This window comes from Sinohyriopsis cumingii, chromosome 4 (assembly GCF_028554795.1).
Source record: "Sinohyriopsis cumingii isolate HCF-2022 chromosome 4, ASM2855479v2, whole genome shotgun sequence".
Classification (NCBI taxonomy): Eukaryota; Metazoa; Mollusca; class Bivalvia; order Unionida; family Unionidae; genus Sinohyriopsis; species Sinohyriopsis cumingii.
This window is the reverse complement of record NC_142964.1, coordinates 28,494,834-28,516,262: the sequence shown is the minus strand read 5'-3', so window position 1 is coordinate 28,516,262 and position 21,429 is coordinate 28,494,834. Positions and strand designations below refer to the sequence as shown.

General features: G+C 37.1%; 1 long non-coding RNA gene across 1 annotated transcript in view; it reads right to left on the bottom strand.

The window, feature by feature from the left end:
- Positions 1–12,122: 12,122 nt before the first annotated feature.
- The window catches only part of LOC149800864 (uncharacterized), a 33,065-nt gene continuing 23,758 nt past the window's right edge, over positions 12,123–21,429 (bottom strand). The window contains exon 2 of the long non-coding RNA XR_016420427.1: positions 12,123–12,509. This is a non-coding gene — a long non-coding RNA (uncharacterized LOC149800864). The remainder of the gene's footprint in view (positions 12,510–21,429) is intronic.

Below are 21,429 nucleotides of genomic sequence, written 5' to 3'. Positions count from 1 at the left end.
GTTTCCTTACTCCTATAGGTGAAACTTTAAACCTCTCTTGTATATAGGGTGAGTTCGGTGTTACAGCTTAACTACCCACCCCCACGTACGCTATCAGTTGATCAGTTTCGTTAGTTTTATTTGTTGCTGTTGTTCTTGTTTGAGGTTTAACGCTATATTTTAGCGCAAGATAGGATCTACATGGTTTAATGACCCCTCCTCGGGATAAAGTGGCCATAGTCAGACAAAATTGATCTTTTTCTCAATTATTTTTGGTCATTTGGTTAGAAGAAATGCCCGCCAAAAAAGTTGATAGTAGTTGTTAAAGCAACAAGTTAGAGAAGGCGGTGTAATGAAACTTATCCCACGGTCTCGGCCAATCACTAAGGAGAATACCGCGTTTTAACGTCATGCGCTTATATGGACCAATCAGAATCGTATAAACTGATATTTTAACCTGTTGTCATATCAAAAATACGAAATTGCTGATGCTATATATAAAGTGTACCGAAATTTGATAAACATATGATACTATAATAATTAAAATTACATCTGAAATTGTTTCATGAATGTCACAAAATAGATATGAAGCAATATATTGCTTCCGTACCCATGAAAGTGCATCTGCAATCACGTCTTCTTTTAGCTAATGTCGGTGTTGCATTCCTACAGCATCGAACTTCATTTAACAAAATCTGAATATTTGTTTATCATTTTATTAATGAAAGTAAGTGGTTGTGATCCCTGAATACAATAACCGGAGAAGAAACCAATAGCAAAGCCAAATATTCCTTCTCAACTGTGCAATGATTTATGTGTCCTTGTTTACTTTTGTTTAGAAAAATTACACACTGGATGATCTACACAATTATTATCTTCCTGAATCAATACTCCAGCATCTCCTACATCAGTTTCATCAACAGAAAGTTTAAATAATTGGCTAAACTTTGGAGCTGAAAGAATTACTGCACTTTTAAGTATAGCCTTTACTTCGTTAAAAGATACCTTTTACTTTTCAGACCAATAAAGCTTGGACTTCTTATTGAAGAAATTTGTTTGCGGCTCCACAATTATGGAGAAATTTGAACAAAATTTCCGATAATACTTAGCCAATTAGACACTGGGAATTCAGAGACCTAAACTTCTAGAGGTTTAACTTGACCATGTTTGACAATTTGTCCTAAAACTATGGAACAAGCACGGCAAAACTCACTTTCACCTGAATTAATTTTCAGATTTGCATCCCTAAGTCGATCAAAAAATTTCCGAATAATTTCGAATTGATCTTTCCAGGTGTCGTTATAGATGATGACATCATCGATGTAAGCATCACAGTTATCTAGGTGAGATATTACCATGTTCATTAAACGTTAGAAAGTTGACGGATAATTTTTCACACCAAACGCATCACTTTATGTTTATAAGTCCATCTGGAGTTTCCAATATCGAAGTTTCTTTAGCTCTTTCTGCGGGGGCCCCGAGTGGCCCAGTGGTCTAAAGCGCTCACCGTTACGGATCACTGCCATCTCACCTCTGTCTGCGTATGTTCGAGTCCAAGGCTCGGCTAGTGTGGGTACGTGGGAAAGCCTGCCAGTAGCTTCTCGTGGGTCGGTGGTTCTTTCCTGGGTTTTCCAGGGTTCTTCCTCCACCAGTTATACTGGCCGCCATATATGGCCTATCTTGTGCTGAAAAATGGCGTTAAACCCTAGAACAACAACAACAACAACAACAACAACAACAAAAAGCTCTTTCTGCGAGAGGAATTTCCTAGAATCCCTTTAAAAGATCAAACTTGGTGACATATGTTGCCTTTCCATTTTGTCAATGCAGTCATCTATTCTTGGAATTGGAAATGAATTCGTTTTGGTCACACTGTTGAGTTTTCTATAATAAGTACTCATACAGAAAGTATTATCTGCTACAAGAATATACGATGCCGTAACTCCAGCAAATATAGAATTTCTTTTGTCTAACATTCCTGTCTGGAATGATTCATCCTGAAGGATGCTGTTTCACATGTGTTAAATATACAATCTCATTATCACGATAGATTTTTATTTGGAACATCAGGAAACAAGTGTGACAAGATATACAGTATTTAGAACATCACCTTGAATTTTAGACCAGTAACAGTGATACTAGATCTTATGATAAGTCTTACTGACTCCTAAATGATCAGCCAAAGGAGTTTCATGGGCTAGACTAAGAATCCCCTGTCTTTATCACTTCGGAACGACATTATGATAGCTCACTGACCACTCGTCACCAGCGGGTACCTTTGGTGGTCTCCCTTTTCTGATAAGGACCCCATTTGTCACAGAGTAACACACTGGTACTTATGTGGCTTCCATTTCGCTGCAGCCCTATGAAACGAAAAGGAGATATCATGATCTTGTTTCTGTTCGACAACGATTGTTTGTCTTTCGTCACCCTGGTCAGAATAGAGATCCACATCATTTTCAAGAGCTACTATTGTCATTGCTCTTGTAACTGCGCAAGCGGGAGCCAAACCAGGGATTACATACTCATTATGATCAAGCTTTTGATCCAGATAAAGTTTGTCAATTACTAATGGATTAACCACAACCTCGTCTCAAACTAGGCCATTGTCTAGTTATAAATGAATAACCTCAATAGGTATAGAAGTCACTGCTCTGACACCACCTATCAAATAGTTGTTCTTTTCCCTTTGCGAATACGACATGGGTTTGTCCATTTTATTTCTCCTAAACATTTGTCTATAAGCATCAGGTACCAGCTCATACCCCACAGGATTTTTTCTTTGACCTCATCATAATCAGCACTTTGTTGTGCTAACCTCATCCTAATCAGCACTTTGTTGTGCTAACCTCATCTTAATCAGCACTTTGTTGTGCCAACCTCATCTTAATCAGCACTTTGTTGTGCCAACCTCATCTTAATCAGCACTTTGTTGTGCCAACCTCATCCTAATCAGCACTTTGTTGTGCCAACCTCATCTTAATCAGCACTTTGTTGTGCCTACCTCATCCTAATCAGCACTGTGTTGTGCCAATGACTTATTATATACCCAAATCATGATTTGTTTATACAAATGCATTGTGTGAGACGATCGAGTACATTTTCGACTTATTGGTTGCCTTCAAGCAATAAATGGATGTTGCTATGCACACCTAGGACCCAATTCGATTATTGTTACGTAAAATGCCACATCCGGTCTCTAATAACGCAGCAGTCGGTAGAATCCCATCACGTATGTATTTATGCGATATTCAGCACACACAAAAATCCCAATTAATTGTAACAGGGTTTCTCTTCCAATATACTATTCAATGTAATGTTATGAACTCGAATACAATTTATCAAGCAATCTGTAATTATCGATAGCACGTGACGTCATGCAATCAAACACATATCTGCCCGGGATCAAGAATTAATCTGGTTGACGGGAAAATTCCAAACGCAACTAATATTTCCGTAAATTCAATCGTAGCTACACAAACCTATACTTACTCTTGCATAAGCCACTGTAGTCAGAGGTTAGGTGCAACTTAGAACGGCATGAAAAACTACTTAACGTTCATGGATTTCCATCCTATGTACAAGTTGAAACAGAGGGAAAATACATTATCAACCTTTCTGAAATAATTAACTATGAATGTAAAAATGAATTAGATAGTTACACATCAATCTCTTATTTGTATTTGGTTACTAGTTTGTAAAAAGTTATGTTTCATGTTGAATTCAAAATTAACTATGATGCTTCCCATATCTAAGGAACTGCGTAGTATGAAAATGTATTTTCATTATCATTATGTATACCATGTTCTATCTGCAATGGATCTTAATTGTTCCTGTTTTGATTAATTCGATGGTTTATAGCAATTACTTTTAAGCAACACATGGAAATAAACGGAAGCCTATGATGTTTAACGTTCCGTTCGAATATTTACGGTGCATATACTGGCCTTTGATATTTCTAAAATTCAAAACAAGAAGGTGACAAAACCTAGATTAGCAGAAGCCATTAATAAAATCAAAGCTTACAATAAAGATAGGATTTTCATCTTCAAAACGTCGTTGCAAGTATACAAGATTTATTTGATTCTTAAGTCCCTTTCTATCATAACAAATAAGCTCATGTTATCTCGATATAAAACAAGTGTGCATGTGAATGCTATCTCGATATAAGACAAGTGTGCTTTCATACCAGGAGAAAACTCTTAAAAGCTGAGCTCAGGGGGAAATTTTGTTACATATCTTATCCTTCAACCATAAACACAAGCATGATGCAGCAGTTGTGTCTCAGAGTGAGTGCAGATAATTAACAAAAGGGAAGATAGTAAATTAACATCCTACACGGACGAATTATAATTCCTAGGCGCCACATTAATTACGAACATATTGAACCTCTTACGCAGTCATCTTGAAGTCCTTCTCATATGAATAGGTACAACACACACACACACACACACACACACGCACACACGCACGCACGCACACACACACATACATTCATACATATATATCACAAATATAAAGGCACTGTTGTAAACAGGTACATCATAAATATAAAGCCATTGTTTTGTAAGAAAGTTCACAAATATAAAGCCGTTGTTGTAAGAAGGTTCACAAATATATAGCCGTTGTTGTAAGCAGGTACAAAAGAAATATAAAGCCGTTGTTGTAAGCAGGTACATCATAAATATAAACTCATTGTTGTAAGCAGGTAAATTACAAATATAAAGCCACTGGTGTAAGCAGGAACATCATAAATATAAAGCCATTGTCGTAAGCAGGAACATCATAAATATAAAGTCACTGTTGTATGCAGGGACATCATAAATATAAAACCATTGTTGTAAGCAGGTACATCAAAAATATAAAACCACTGTTGTAAGCAGTTACATCATAAATATAAAGCCATGGTTGTAAGCAGGTACACCACGAATATAAAACCATTATTTTCAGCAAGTACATCATAAATATAAAGCCGTTGTTTTCAGCAGGTACATCACAAACATAAAGCCGTTGTTGTCAGCAGGTACATCACAGATATAAAGCCTTTGTTGTAAGCAGGTACATCATAAATATAAAACCATTGTTTTCAGCAAGTACATCATAAATATAAAGCCGTTGTTTTCAGCAGGTACGTCACAAATATAAAGCCGTTGTTGTAAGCAGGTACATCATAAATATAAAACCATTGTTTTCAGCAGGTACATCAAAAATATAAAACCACTGTTGTAAGCAGTTACATCATAAATATAAAGCCATGGTTGTAAGCAGGTACACCACGAATATAAAACCATTGTTTTCAGCAAGTACATCATAAATATAAAGCCGTTGTTTTCAGCAGGTACGTCACAAATATAAAGCCGTTGTTGTAAGCAGGTACATCATAAATATAAAACCATTGTTTTCAGCAGGTACATCAAAAATATAAAACCACTGTTGTAAGCAGTTACATCATAAATATAAAGCCATGGTTGTAAGCAGGTACACCACGAATATAAAACCATTGTTTTCAGCAAGTACATCATAAATATAAAGCCGCTGTTTTCAGCAGGTACATCACAAACATAAAGCCGTTGTTGTCAGCAGGTACATCACAAATATAAAGCCTTTGTTGTAAGCAGGTACATCAAAAATATAAAACCATTGTTTTCAGCAAGTACATCATAAATATAAAGCCGTTTTTTTCAGCAGGTACGTCACAAATATAAAGCCGTTGTTGTAAGCAGGTGCATCATAAATATAAAGCCATTGTTTTCAGCAGGTACATCATAAATATAAAACCGTTGTTTTCAGCGCGTACATCACAAATATAAAGCCGTTGTTGTCAGCAGGTACATCACAAATATAAAACCATTGTTTTCAGCAGGTACATCATAAATATAAAACCATTGTTTACAGCAGGTACATCATAAATATAAACCTGTTGTCTTCAGCAGGTACATCACAAATATAAAGCCGTTGTTGTCAGCAGGTACATCACAAATATAAAGCCTTTGTTGTAAGCAGGTACATCAAAAATATAAAACCATTGTTTTCAGCAAGTACATCATAAATATAAAGCCGTTGTTTTCAGCAGGTACGTCACAAATATAAAGCCGTTGTTGTAAGCAGGTACATCATAAATATAAAGCCATTGTTTTCAGCAGGTACATCATAAATATAAAACCGTTGTTTTCAGCGGGTACATCACAAATATAAAGCCGTTGTTGTCAGCAGGTACATCACAAATATAAAACCATTGTTTTCAGCAGGTACATCATAAATTTAAAACCATTGTTTTCAGCAGGTACATCATAAATATAAACCTGTTGTCTTCAGCAGGTACATCACAAATATAAAGCGGTTGTTGTAAGCAGGTACATCACAAATATAAAGCCTTTTTTGTAAGCAGGTATGTCATAAATATAAAGCCGTTGTTGTAAGAAGGTTCACAAATATAAAGCCGTTGTTGTAAGCAGGTAAATCACAAATATAAAGCCACTGATGTAAGCAGGAACATCATAAATATAAAGTCACTGTTGTATGCAGGGACATCATAAATATAAAGCCATTGTTGTAAGCAATTACATCACAAATATAAAGCCATTGCTGTAAGCAGGTACATCACAAATATAAAACCAATGTTGTAAGCAGGTACATCAAAAATATAAAACCACTGTTGTAAGCAGTTACATCATGAATATAAAGCCATTGATGTAAGCAGTTACATCACAACTATAAAACCACTCTTGTACGCAGGTACATCATAAATATAAAACCATTGTTTTCAGCAGGTACATCATAAATATAAAACCTTTGTTTTCAGCAGGTACATCACAAATATAAAGCCGTTGTTGTAAGCAGGTACATCACAAATATAAAACCACTGTTGTAAGCAGTTACATCATAAATATAAAGCCTTTGTTGTAAGAAGATTCACAAATATAAAGCCGTTGTTGTAAGAATGTACATCATAAGTAAAAAGCCGTTGTTGTAAGCAGGTACGTCACAAATATAAAGCCGTTGTTGTAAGCAGGTACGTCACAAATATAAAGCCGTTGTTGTAAGCATGCGTAAGACATATAACGCCATTGTTGTTAAGCAGTCAGTCAGCCATAAAATCATTGTTATTAAGCATGTACGTCAGAATTTTATATGTATTGTTTTTTTTTTAAAGCAGATACATCAGAAATATAACGCCATTGTTTTTTCAAGCAGGTACGTTAGAAAGATAAAGGTATTGTTTTTAAGCAGGTACATTATAAATATAAAGCTATTGTTCTTGAAGCCAACTTTACTTCTCTTAATGTATTAGTTTCGGGAATTAAAACTGTAGCTAAGATGGTGAAGTCATTGATTTGCAAATCTACTGTGTGTATGTGTGCGTGTGTGTTGCTGATGAGAAATATTGGCGTGCAAAGCAGGCAGTCAGGAAGAGAGGTAATTATGGACAATGACTTGTGTTACGTGTTTAGGCTCGAATAAACAGTAAGACAGAGTGAAAACAACAAGCTTTTTAAAACTTAACAAATAATTTATTTTCCTGGAAAAATTCTGTAAAAATGAAGAAAAAAAGGAGAAGAACTTACGGTTTCAAGAATCAAATCCAAAAATTGTCTAAGAATAATCCACAAATTAAATTGCAAAAGTTCTAGTAATAAATACCTTAATAATTTCAAGTTCGAAAATTCTGATGGAAAATCTGTAGTCTGTACTGTACTTATTTACAGTTCCTTGAAGAAATAATGACACTCCGGTGTTGGAAATCCAAATTAAATTTGTAAGCAATGTCTTTCCAAAATTTATGTGTACGTACTCCTCAAAATATTTCCAGAGAAAAAAAGAATTAATCCTTTTGAAATCCAACTGATCTAAAGAAAATTATAGCTCGAATCTGTCTACAACAAAATAACTTGACATCAGTGTAAAAAGCCCAAAACTGAAAAATCTCTCTCTACGCATCTCTATTAAAACTAACAAATGCGCAGTAATGGAAAACCCGGAATTAAGAAATCGAAAAAAATAAAAAAAAAAGGGGGGTGTCACGTGATCGTGTTTATGTCACGTACACCAAAAATGACCCTGACGAAAACCAATCATTTTAAAATAAAATAGAACTTGTTTACGAAGGTTGCTACAAATTTTGAAACAGGGTCAGAAATTAGATCAACACCTGGAGTTTACGAATGGATGATTCAGGTCAACTAATTTTCTGGAAAAATATCATCTCCAGTGAATAAATTTACATTATAATAGCATATAATAGAATACAAAATTTAAAACTGACAACAATTAAATTAAAATAAATATTAATTAAATCAGATATACGTAACACTTGTAACCCTTAACGCATTGCTATCATACTTAAGGCACAGACCAGAAGTGTTCCGTAACATAAAATCAAACTGATATCGGTGTTTGCATGAAAGTAAATAATATAGCACTTTAAATTCGTTGACTGCATCTGCAGACGGACTAGGAATCTACCCGGCAGGCTGACATGTACTGTTCTCAAATTCTGAACTCTTTTAAAAATTAAACCGATCAATGAATTCCATATAAACCTAAAATCTAGACGGAAAGAAAGAAACTTGCTGTATACCCATTTTAGAAACTTTATTTCAGTCTTTTCTTAAAAGTAATCAATGAATTCATCATTGTTCCATAATACATAGATATCTGGTTCAAGAGACTTAATTATATGTTCTCTGGTACAGTGTGTATTCAAGAAATTAGACACAAACAAACTGCCAAGTCCGCGGCACAGTTTAAGTTACCATATTGCCGGAAACTCCATTTTCACATAGATTAAAAAAGTTTACAGGAGGCACAACCACCGCTTGATTTATGAAATTAACTGCATCAGGTAATTGGCCATTTTATTCTGCTGGCTTTCTGTTTAAATTCATGAAGGTTGAGAGAAGAATACATTCCGACTGCATCCACTCTATTTCAAACGCAGCGAATATAATCTCAGTAAATGTAAGATATATAACTTGTTCCATGAAATGCAAATAACGGCAATGCATCCAGGCTTTCTTTCTGGATGGAAACTGACAATGACGTCATTTAGTTTTATTAGTGACAATGAAAATTGTATTTTCTCCAAATCTACGATTTTTAAAGAAATATTTCATCGTGAATGAATTGATTCCTTAGAAACAAATTTCTAATTAGAGCAGAGACAATTTTTGGACAAAAATCATACCTAAATAAAACATGAATAATTACTGTCCGAAATGAATATATCATTTACGCATTTATTAATTTTACGTGAAATACTGGGAGTCCATGTTTATAGCAACATTTCACAGCATTATGTATCTCCAAAATGTCTAAAAATTATAATCAAAGTTTCGTATTTAATATCCATGTGAGACTGAGAATGGTTTATAAAAGAAACATGAGGTTGACCATTGTATAATAAATACTCTCGTACTTTGTGTTCCACTTTAAATTAGGTCTGCATTTTCTTTCAACTAGTAAAACAGACAAAACTAACGCAATACACAAGTTTGAGAGATAGACTTCATGTCATATCTACATGTATCAAAACAATACAATTTGTAATAATTATGAAATTTAGGAACTTCTTTTAGTTGATGAAGTTCAGAACTCAATAATTATATCTTCCTTTCGTGTCATTGTAAAGAGCGAATCTAAGGAGTTAAGCACGCTGCTTTTAAAGTGTTAAATATACTGAATATTTTGTGTATAAGATATATGGGTATGAACTATGAGATATGGGTATGAACTATAAGATATGGGCATCAAGTGTAAGATATGGGTATCAAATATGAGTATGAACCAGGACCGGCCCTAGGCTGTGCGGGGCCCAAAGTTGCAAGCGGTGAGCGGGGCCCCAAGCAAAACAATTACATTGCGGAGTTGATTTCCTGAAAGCGCAGTGCCAAAGGCGGTTGCCTCGTTCGCCTTGCCCTAGTGCTGGGCCTGCAATGAACTAGGATATATGGGTATCATCTATGAGATATGGCTATCAACTATACCTAACCAAATAAGGGTTCGGGTAACCTCTCGTCTTGACGAGGTAAAACTTGGCTGTGCCGAAGAATGTCTTTACTACTTACTCCTACCTGGTCCGAGTAGATGTAGATTTGCCCCTTCAGATCAGTCTGTGTACATGTTCTACCTTTAACAAACACCGAAGTTCAACAGTGCTTAATATCCACCGTGCGTCAGTTATCTATGGCTTTCGATTTTTGTTTTTTTTGCCTTCTTGTTATCAACGCAGAACGTGTCACAAAGGAAGTCTATTTTGTGTTTTCTTACATATACCCGAGCAGAGCTGATACCAAATTGGGTCTAGATCATGAAAATATTACACGAAGACAGCGAAGTTAAAACTATTTAAATACATGGCCCTGACATAAATATGCTATACGAGATAAGGTTTGTATACTAAATCGAGAAATTGCTGTGTAACACCCGGCCCTCATTTTCATAATGGTATTCACCTTTACAGTCAATCTGATTAAAATCAGATCTTCACTGTCCTACGTAAAGATCTGACGGAGACCGATAAGGGGTTATGTTCTGGTGACCTATGCCATTCCATAATCGCTATTTGTATCAGCCAGGCAGATGAAGTCTTATATCTTTGCGTTTGGGAGACGGGCATTGTGGCTAAAGAGCATCAATATATGCCGGACGATTTGATTCACTTCAGATTTTGAAAACTGCATTTCCATCGACTAATTCAAAGGTCACCAGAACATGACCCATAAACGGTCGTTGTCAGATCTTCACGTAGGACAGATTGCGTTTACAGTGCACTTTTCAGTAATCTGATCTTCAGTTGAAGATGGAGACATTTTCCTCTTCATCTTTATGAGTAAGACCTGTGATATTATTAGGAGACAGAGAATGTACAGACGTTTGTGATTTTTCGTCTGGTCAGTGTTAGGTCACCTCAAGTCACCGACTTGAAAACTCTAGCATTATTGATACATTTTCATGCCAAAGCGATGAGACCAGTAGTTATTCCTATACGTATGTAATCAATTTTCACAAGAAAATGTATGTGACTTACATTCAAAAGATGGATTTTAAGTGACTGCGCTGATTCCCACCAACTTTCTCCCACTGCATGCCGTTGCAATATATTTATAAACTACATAATGTCGAGATAACAGCTAATTAATCGCAATTTAATTGCGTTAATTACGTGATAATCTTTCGGTTTTTGAGTGTGTCAGAATTGTTCCCTTTGAAATGTGCCCTTGAGTAGTTCTATAAAAGTGGAAATTTGCCTGAAATGGATTACTTCGTACGAAAGTTGGCGAAAATTGATGAGACGCTATAAATTTTCTCTTTCAGATGCAAATGGGCAAAATTTTCTCACGAAATGTAATTACATATTGACAGACATGGCAACATTTTCTCACGAAATGTAATTACATATTGATAGACATGACAACATTTTCTCACGAAATGTAATTACATATTGACAGACATGGCAACATTTTCTCACGAAATGTAATTACATATTGACAGACATGGCAAAATTTTCTCACGAAATGTAATTACATATTGACAGACATGGCAAAATTTTCTCACGAAATGTAATTACATATTGACAGACATGGCAACATTTTCTCACGAAATGTAATTACATATTGACAGACATGGCAACATTTTCTCACGAAATGTAATTACATATTGACAGACATATATGCTGGCGTCTGACGGTGTATCAATAAAGTAGTACTGTCTTGAAAATGCCGGTGATGTGGAGATAACTTGACACTTTTTGACCATACGAAAAGTGACAAAGTTGTGACATTTTCTGGTACTTAAGTCCCCAGATGTCTAACTCATTGATATGTGTGATAGCTTGTTGAAAAGCAAATAATTTTCCACATTAAAATGATTCATATATTGCTGAAAAATGTCACCTTAAACGCCAAAACCGTTAAAAAATAAAAGGCTAGGAGTGAAAGTGTAACCCACCTTGTGGGGCCGGGTTAATTGGCGGATTGTACCGTCTTACAAGATGTCCGCTTTATTCGGATCTCGTTATCTAGGAGATGATAGCCCTCGGTGTTATTGTCCGGATCGAGTAAATATTAATATAAAGTGTGGGACTTATAGGTGGAAGAAAATAGAGATCTGAGCAGATACATAGAACAGAATGACACGAGACCCCGTATATGAATTTTTTAATAAAAAAGATCAATTACATCAACAATTGTGATGACACATTACAATAAGAAGATACATTTCTTTTTTAAATAAATTTTTCACCATATTTCAAACACAAATATATTTAAATAAATAGCCGATCTGTTTGCCTTGTACAACTTCATAACCTGTGAATTTCCGGTTTACTCCAACGTCACGGTAGTTGTTCCTCTGGGTCCTTCCGCTCTTTTGTTTTTTTCCTCCAACCTCCCTACTGTCTCGTCTCTTTCCTGCCCTCAAACTTTGTGTGCGTAGGTGGATACGCAAGCAAGTAGATACGTAGATACTTGTATCAGTATGTACCTGGATAGTTCAGTGGATACGTCACTGTATATGTCAGTGGAGCTATTTCTCTTTTTAAAATAAACAGAGAAGCAACATAAATTTTCTGTCGGTTATTCTACTGGGAATCGATCATTACTCCCCTCTCGTTATGGTCAGATATCGTTTTATCGGAATTCAGACAGATACCAAGGCTATCTGGTCAGCTAAACATGGCAGACCATAAACAAGTCTAGTTGCATAAGATTAGTGTACGTCCTAATGGCTTTTCGATCCTGACTCACATTAATAGCACACGAGACATAACAGTTCCATTCTTGTCTCAACTACACAAATGTATGAATGAAATTCATTAACTACGCTATTTTCAGGTAATACACACATTCAAGTCTTTATCATACATGAAATCATCTAAGATCGGTGAATACAAACGGATTCTCGTAACTCAAATCAATTAAAGTAGTGCATGAAATCTTAGAATACCCAATTCCTATACAAACAAGACGACAACTTCAACCAATTCGTAAAGCTTATATAAAAAAGGTTATTGTACTAATTCAGATGAACTCACAGTTATACTCATATCAAGAAAATTGATATACGAATTTAAACAAATAAATTCATGCAAATATAAGCAAATAAATTCATGCAAGTCATAATATTGGTATCAACAAATTACATGAAATTGAGGCAGATACCTCGTGCTTTAAACTTTGTTCGCTAATACCGTCAGAATTGTGTCCGTTGACTTTCCAGACATCCGGCCCCTTTGATAACTGTTTTTACGAGAGAATTTCTTCCAAATTTACTCTCGGTGTCTCTTATAGTTTCATTCTTACAGGAATAATGCAGACTAATTAGATTTTTTCGATCAGGGCATTTTAAAACCCAGAACTTTGTGTGTGAAACACGACCATTATTTCGCGTAACCAGAGGTAGTTTAATGTGAAGGCATTAGACACGAGGCGGTCCCGAGCCAGTGTTGGGTTGCCACCAGCCTTTCATTTTCCGGATGATGCCTTAGTTCCAGAAAAATAGTTACAGAGAAGAAAACAAGAATGACTGCCATATTGCCTGAATGTATCCGGTTTTGATTTTGGCTTGAAAATCGTTTTTGATAATATCTCTATTTTAATACTGTAATTTGATCCTTTTGTAATTGCCATCAACATTTTTTCAGGTTCATTTTATGCGTGATACAAAACGATGCGCGAGTCATTTTGACTTAGCTGATTGGAATTTATTAAGTAATTGTATGTACACTTTGTACACTAAATTCTAACTTTATAAAGGAATCATTATGAAATTTATTGACATATTGATCTGAAAAATTGCATAGGTGCCTTACACATTATTGACATTTATTTTTTTGTTCATTAGAAATAACTGGACTAGATTTAAACAAGTACGAGCTGGCGTTTCAGGGCTCTGTGCGCTTGCGCCTCTTGCCGGTCCATTCATTCCTTGCCTCTCTCTAACATTTCGTACCTGGATGGACATGTGAACAATGTCCACCCGTTCACAATACCAGGTGCCCCGATGTGACGAAATAGTCGCGACCAATCGTGACTGACGTCTCATTCTGCTTTGGTTGACAGCTGTTATCTCAGTAGAACAGACTGAAATTTCTTTAACATGAGTGTGTGGTGGGTCCATTCCCACTTATGTACAGCCTTACTTTCAGGTCATTAGGGTCTTCATAAGGTCCCATGACCTGAGGATAAATTAACTACACTCTTTGAGTGTATTAATGCCTAAGGGATGTGGCTCAGATTTCTTCGCCCAGGAACAATTAACATCCTGCTGTGTAGGAATTAACCAGACGTACATGCTTTGGTGGACGAACACGTCTATAATTCAAGTAATCAATCAGTCTGGCTACCCAACGTTGATTCACCAACGTCAAGAACAAATGAGCAGAATTACCAAGCTCTTGGAGCTTCCGATGCACCTGGAATATGCTTGGCGCCGTTTAGATGAGTTGGCTATGGAGGCCATAGCAGAAAGTGCCAGGATAGAGGAGGAGGAAGAAGAGAAGGAAAGGAACGAAGAGGAGAAGGAAAGGAAGAGAGGGATCCAGCCTTACCTCATGCTGAGACCTTTGCATGAGGTGAAGCCTGAGGTTAGGACGCATCCGCAACCATTAGCAGCACCACCACAACAACGTCAACCACAGCTACAGCCATAACAATCAGTACAGCGTCTACAGGAGGCCAGGAGGCTAGATCATCCCCAAGTGCGGCATAGAAGACAGAGAGAACAACAATAACAAGTCTTCACTATCCTTCAAACTGAGAAAGGGGATAGTGAAGCAAATCAACGTCCTTCTGCGCTCATAACCACACGCATTAATTGGGAGCAGGGCCTGGATCAGACAATGTATCCGTGGTGACCAGCCTGGGTGGTGCCAACATTAAGCTGGTGCATCTGAAGTTTTAAAAAAACAGCCCTTCTCAGGGCTACTCGTATCTCTAGAAAAGAGCCTATTCAAATTGCCAATTGTTGTATATATGGAGTAGTGTGATCATAAACACTCACTCCTTTCCTGATATGTGTTGTATGTGTGTGTGATTGTATGCATTCGCGTACGTTTTGGTGGATAGTAGAGTGTGTGTTTGCGTGCGTTCGCGTACGTTTAAGTGGATAGTAGATATTGTGTTTGTATGCGTTTGAGCACGTTTATGTGGATAGTATATTACATTTTTTTATCTTCCCTCTGTGTGGATAGTATATTTGAGAGTTGTTTTTCCTCTTCCCGTGTGTGAATAGTATATTTTGGGTTTGTTTTCTCTCCTTTCTGTGTGGACAGTAGATTCTGGATTTGTATTTCTCTCCTTCCTTTCTGTGTGGATAGTAGAGTATGTGTTTGGGAATAGTCACGTTGTACAAGCCAGAAGCACAACAGTTATGGAAGAAAACACCGCAACACAAAGAGTGAACGGCGTGGCACCAAGCTTTCTACCAGCCATTGCAGTCATACCAGCTCCAGCACAAAGAGCCATTAAAGTTCTTGGCAAAAAACAAGCTTCAAATTGGAGATTGAGAGCAGGAGAAAAAACAACAACTCTACTACTGGTCTGGATTTCTAACAATGAAGGTGAGGACCTACATGTCGGAGATGAGGGAGACTACTGTATAGTCAAAAGAAAAAAATAGCAACAGAGAAGGAAACCTGTCCACAAAGAGGCAGCTAACCACTCTGATATTCCTGCTAATAGCTTAGGCAGTATACATGGACACCAACACCCGGCACAGGCTCCCCCAGTGGTTATAATTGCTATATCTACACAGACAAGCGATCGGCAGCAAAAGAAAACGAAGTGTGCAGAAACGCAAACGGACGTAGCCGCAAAATGATGCTACCACCATAACGTATATAGAAGAGAAGAACTCAGGAGAGCTAACAACAACAACACTGGAAGAAAAAAGCACTGACGAGGAAAATGAAGAAGGGGTCACGAATGAGCAACGATATGAGGAATTGGGTTTAAAGGAAACTTTAAGTGACCCCCAAAAGACCAAGAACTGTATCAGTTCGATAAAGTATATGGCCTGGAGGTCACTTAAACCGAAGAGAAGACCCAATACACAACAATGGCTCTTTGCGCAACGTATCCTATCGCAACATTACTCTAAGGCTTATCAGGAAACGTATCTCACTATCCTTGTGGTTTATGACACTGCGTTAACAACAATATATGGTAAGAGGCATTTCCCAATGAAACATACGAAGATCAACATACACGGCAGTAGATACATGGGACTTCGGGAATCACCGCAACACCTTCAGGCTGCCGACCTAAATCATAAAAGCCCTTCTTAGGGCTAAAAGAAAAATTGCCTAATATCTAAGAGATTCCACTTTGGCTTGGAATCCCGATTCGATAAAACCACAAAACTAATTTGATCGTTTTCTCCACCGCTTCAAAATTAACAACTTACTACACCTAACAATGACTATAAAAAGAATCTAAGTCGCTTAGACATAATAATTAGCACAAATTTTTAGGGCAATTACAACGTACACTATTTACTAGAATTCTTTGGAACAGATAAGATGTAGGAAAATTCCGAAACTCGAACAATTTGACAGAATTGCACAGGTGGCTTACACATTATTGGATTTATTTATTGTCCACTAGTAAAACTGGACTTGATTTGAAATGAAATAAGTCCTGGCATTTTAGGGCTGTTAGTGTGATACGCTCGGTGTATGTAGTTGTAAAACTAAATCTGATTGGCAGTTGAATTTTTCGGATCGTACTCTTACTTAGTGGTGGCAGGTATGTAAACCCAAATTTGATTGGTAGTTGAATTCTTTAGTTGGTTTTCTACCTTGGTTGTGTCAGGCATGTAAACTCGAACTTGATTGGAAGTTAAAACCTTTTTCTACTTGGGCTAACTCGAACGTAGTGATTATGAAAGTCTGCATCTGATTGGAGGTTGAATTATTTGGCTTGTTTTCGAACTTGATAGTGTCCAATGTATAAACTCAAATTTGATTGGTAGTTGAAAACTCGGATTGAATTCTGATCTAAACATGAGAGATTAAATCTAATTGAGAGCTGAGTTCATTACTTCTTTCATTTAGTTGTGAATATCTGGTATTAAATATGATTGGGAACACTAATTTAACTCAGTAAAACGCTTATTAGTTGGCGGAGGATTGGAATTGTTTATTTGGGTTTGAGCGCCGTTCCTGGATTCCTTTCCACCTTGCCTCGTCCAGACAGACTAATCAAGAAGTGTGACACTCACACATAAACAAAGACTGTAGTGTCACCATTCCTACAGTCCGACTAATTGAAAATCTCGACATTCTTAAATCTGGAAAATCTTAACCAATCGCGAAAGCACTCAGTGCATAGGCGACTTAAATTTATTTTCATCATTATCGTACATGGGAATAAATAGTCGAGTTCATATTGGTGCCATCACATATAGGAATCCCTGGCAATGAACAGGCAGATAAAGTCTCAAAAAGTAAGTTAAGTTAAAACCACACTTAGATACAGCATCACAGAAGCTCAATGCTTCATAAAAACATATATCAATCAAAAATGGCAGGTACACTGGAATTCCACCCCTAAAGGTAGGAAACTTCACTCCATCCTAACAACAGTTAACAGGTCCATTAAGCCACCCAAATGTAACAATGTTAATCAAAAAATAATTAACCAAATAATGACAGGTAAAACCAAATTAGCAGAAAGTTTTGGAAAATACATAGGCCCCAAACCTGTAAATATAAACTGCTACCACTTTCACACAGTAGAAGACCTGCAACATGTATTCAATGATTGCACTAAATTCCAACCAGCAAGAACCAATTTCCAAAAAGCACAAAAAGCAATTGGAAACCCTTGTACCTTTCCAGAAATCATAGACTTGAAAAACCGTAACATATAATTGACATCCCATAATATATTAAAATTCCTAGAAAAAACAGAACTTAAAAATAGGATATAACCAGCCTCAAAGACACTGATTCCTTACCCCAGAAACAATTAACAGGCCGCAGTGCAGTCCTAAACCCGATGTATGTGCACTTAATGTGCGCACACCTCGCTAATTCAATAATAGAAAGTACATGGGTATAAATAAGATCAGATGTATTTGACTTGTCTTAGCGACCCGAGCATTCGGCAAAGATATCTGTCTTATTCAAATAGACTTAGTCTGAGAATAAAATAACAACGTACTGATAGCTTCATCAATAAAACTAGGGAAAAAAAAAATCAAAACCACCCTAAACCCAAACATAAAGAAACAATAAAATGCAATAACCCGTAATCTATATTTTTAAAAAAATTATTTTATTTTATTTAAAGAAATTGTATTAATTGTTTTTCTAGGGCACTAAAATCCCGCAACATGGAATTAAGGACACTAACATCGCTGATTATCTGAAGTACAACCAACGCTATTGCACTAAGGCACAGCCTCTCTTCAAGGCACAAGAACAATTAGAACACCTAGATAAGACCCCAAAACAACTAGAATATATAAGGTGGTCTAAAAAGTCAGGCCCCGCTGCATAAGGTGGCAAAGTCTAACAAGATAAGAGAACTTACTTTAACCCCAAAATTAATACCTATAAGGTGATATAACCCCAAGGACCATCAGGCCCAGCTGCACAATGCGGCAACCAAATACTAGCGAAACTAGTTAGAACCCCAAAACTTAAGAATATATGAGGTGGTCCAAACCCCAAGGACCATCAGGCCTAGCTGCACAAAGCAGCACACCAAACAGCCTAGGAAAGCTTAAGATAAACATAAGAAAAAGGGTGAACTCAACCAAAATCACCCCATCCAAATCAGACAAACTGGATACAGTTATAATAACCCCACAGACTATCACTAAGCGGTCACTGGTGCGGTACTATCCTTAATTAAAACAGCACAGAATATTCTTCAATATATCTCAAAAGTCCATCAAGACAATTCAGTAACCTTTTGGCAAGGGATCCTAAAAATTAATATCCTCGATACACCAAGGTGCCTTCCTGTTGCGCGGGATCCTCCCTGACCGAACCTTTATCCTTGCCACTGCCGGACATGAAATTAATTAATGTGCCTAGCACATATTAATTACAAGAAGGGAGAGGCACTTTTTCCTTTCCTCATGATCAAATAACCAAAAACCTAGGTGTCCTGATGTGACGTCATAGTGGCGATCAATCGCTACTGGCGTCACATACTGCTTGGTCGACGCCTGGGCAGTAAATGCAGACTGAATTACCACTTTTAACTCGAGTGTGTGCTGAGACTATCCCCACTCGAGTATAGCCTTATATCCAGCCTTATAGTCTTACATCCAGGTCGCTAGGGTCTATGAAGCCAGTCATATTGACCCAAGACCTGACGGTCAATTAAACAGTGCATTCTATGCACAGTAATGCCTGGGGAATGTGGCACCATTCCGCTCCCCACGACCAATAAAATTGTCCGTTTCGGATATTAAACAGACGTGCATGCCCGTATGGGCGATTGCGTATATAATTTAAATATGATGATGATGACGTACAGGCCCCCAAGTATAGCCGAGTTACTTTCAAAGTTGCATGGTCGAATAATCCTGGTTCTCATTTTGGCTAGAGAACCTATATGATAATATCTATTTTAACAACAAAACCTAATTTGATTTGTTTCGTTACCGACATCAAAATGTTATTCTCTTATTTTCTTTTATGCGTGATACAAACTATTTACAAGTCATTTCTACTGTATTGATTGGTACTTAATTAGTATATCTAACGAACACTTTGTACACTAAATTCCAACTTTAGAATGAATCATTTTCAACATTTCTGACTTAGTTGATTTGAACAACTGCACAGGTAGCTTACACATTAATGACATTTTATTGTCCATTTATATAACTGGACTAGATTTGAAATAAGTACGAGCTGGTTTTTCTGGGAGTACACAACATCCATGGCTGGCTTGCCGAGTTCCTTGCCTCCTCTGCCTATCTCGGATATCATACAATGACGGAGATGTGGAACCATTTCCAACTGTCTAAAGCCTGGTGTCCCGATGTGACGTCATAGTGGCGATCAATCGCTACTGGCTTCACATACTGCTTTGGTTGACACCCTTCCTCAGTTGTGGCAGACTGAAATTCATCTTAGAACATCAGTGCGTGCTGGGTTCATCCCACTCATGACGGCTCTTCATTCAGGTCGTTAGGGACTTATTAGTCCCAAGACCTGCAGGCCAACTTAATCAGTTTTCTATGAACACATAAATGCCGGGGGGGGGGGGGGGGGGGGGGGGCTAAGGCACTAATTCCTTCTCCCAGTCCTCCAGGATCAATTATGCAGCCAGCTTTGCTGGCATTACCTCGTCGTACATGCCCTGACGGGCGAAAACGAAGTTAATCCAAATAGTCAGACAGTCAGTACATGCCCTTGTTGGGCGCAAACGTGGTTAATTTAATTTAAGTAAGTAATTTGCGCCACATGCAACACTTGCATATAAAAGCGGAGCCGTAGTGGCATCATTCATACAGTCCAACCAACTAAGGCTATTGACCATCAAGATTTAACCTGTCGTGAAAGCACCAAGTTTGCGTAAGCGACTTTAATTCGTATTGATTGATTGATTTGTGCCATTCTACACAGAATAACCAAAGAAGAAGATGGCACGGAACTATGGAGATGTTGAAATTACAGGAAGTGGTGGATACGATAGGCGTGGTAGAAGTGCTGCTAGTAAGAATAGAGAATGGTACCTATATTCCATACATTTTGAAAATGGAAATGAACAGTTTAAAAAAGGCTGAGGAACAACTGAAACAATGATCACAGTAGAAAAAGAGGAGAAGGAGTATGAAGAGGACATATAGAGGATAAGATAGTGGAATAACAAAATAGAAAAGGAAGAAGAAAATGAAAGGAAGAAAGAGGAAGCGAAGAAGGAAAAACAGAAGGAGGAATAAAATGAAATAATAAGAAGACAACAGCTGTAACAAAACTAAGTAGATGGTGGAGGAAAAGAAGAAACTAGAAGAACAAGAATAGGAAACCCAAAAGACCCTTTCAGGGACAGTTATATGCCTCGAAAAGATATTCTCTTTGCCTACATTTTTTTAGTCGATTTTATATTTTAGGGTTGCCTCCCAAGATATTTATTCTCTTGCCTAAATTTTTTTAGTCGATGTTATAGTTTAGGTGTGATAGAGTGATATTCATCAATCTATGTATGTGTTATATATGTCTATATCTCTACTGTCTTTGTTTACCCACCTCTCCTATTGGTCCTACACAAATCTTCCCCATTACCTTGTCCATATACAGTTCCAATATTCCCCATGTTAAATTCCCATTGTCCGTATATTGACCCAGGGGGTCTGAAAAATCTTGTCCGTATATCGTCTCAGGGGGTCTTGTAATGCTAATTCCCATTGTCCGTATATCGTCCCCACTCACTACTACCGTGGTTAATAATTTTTCGTGGGACCCAGCTCTAGTTGCATAGGTTCTTA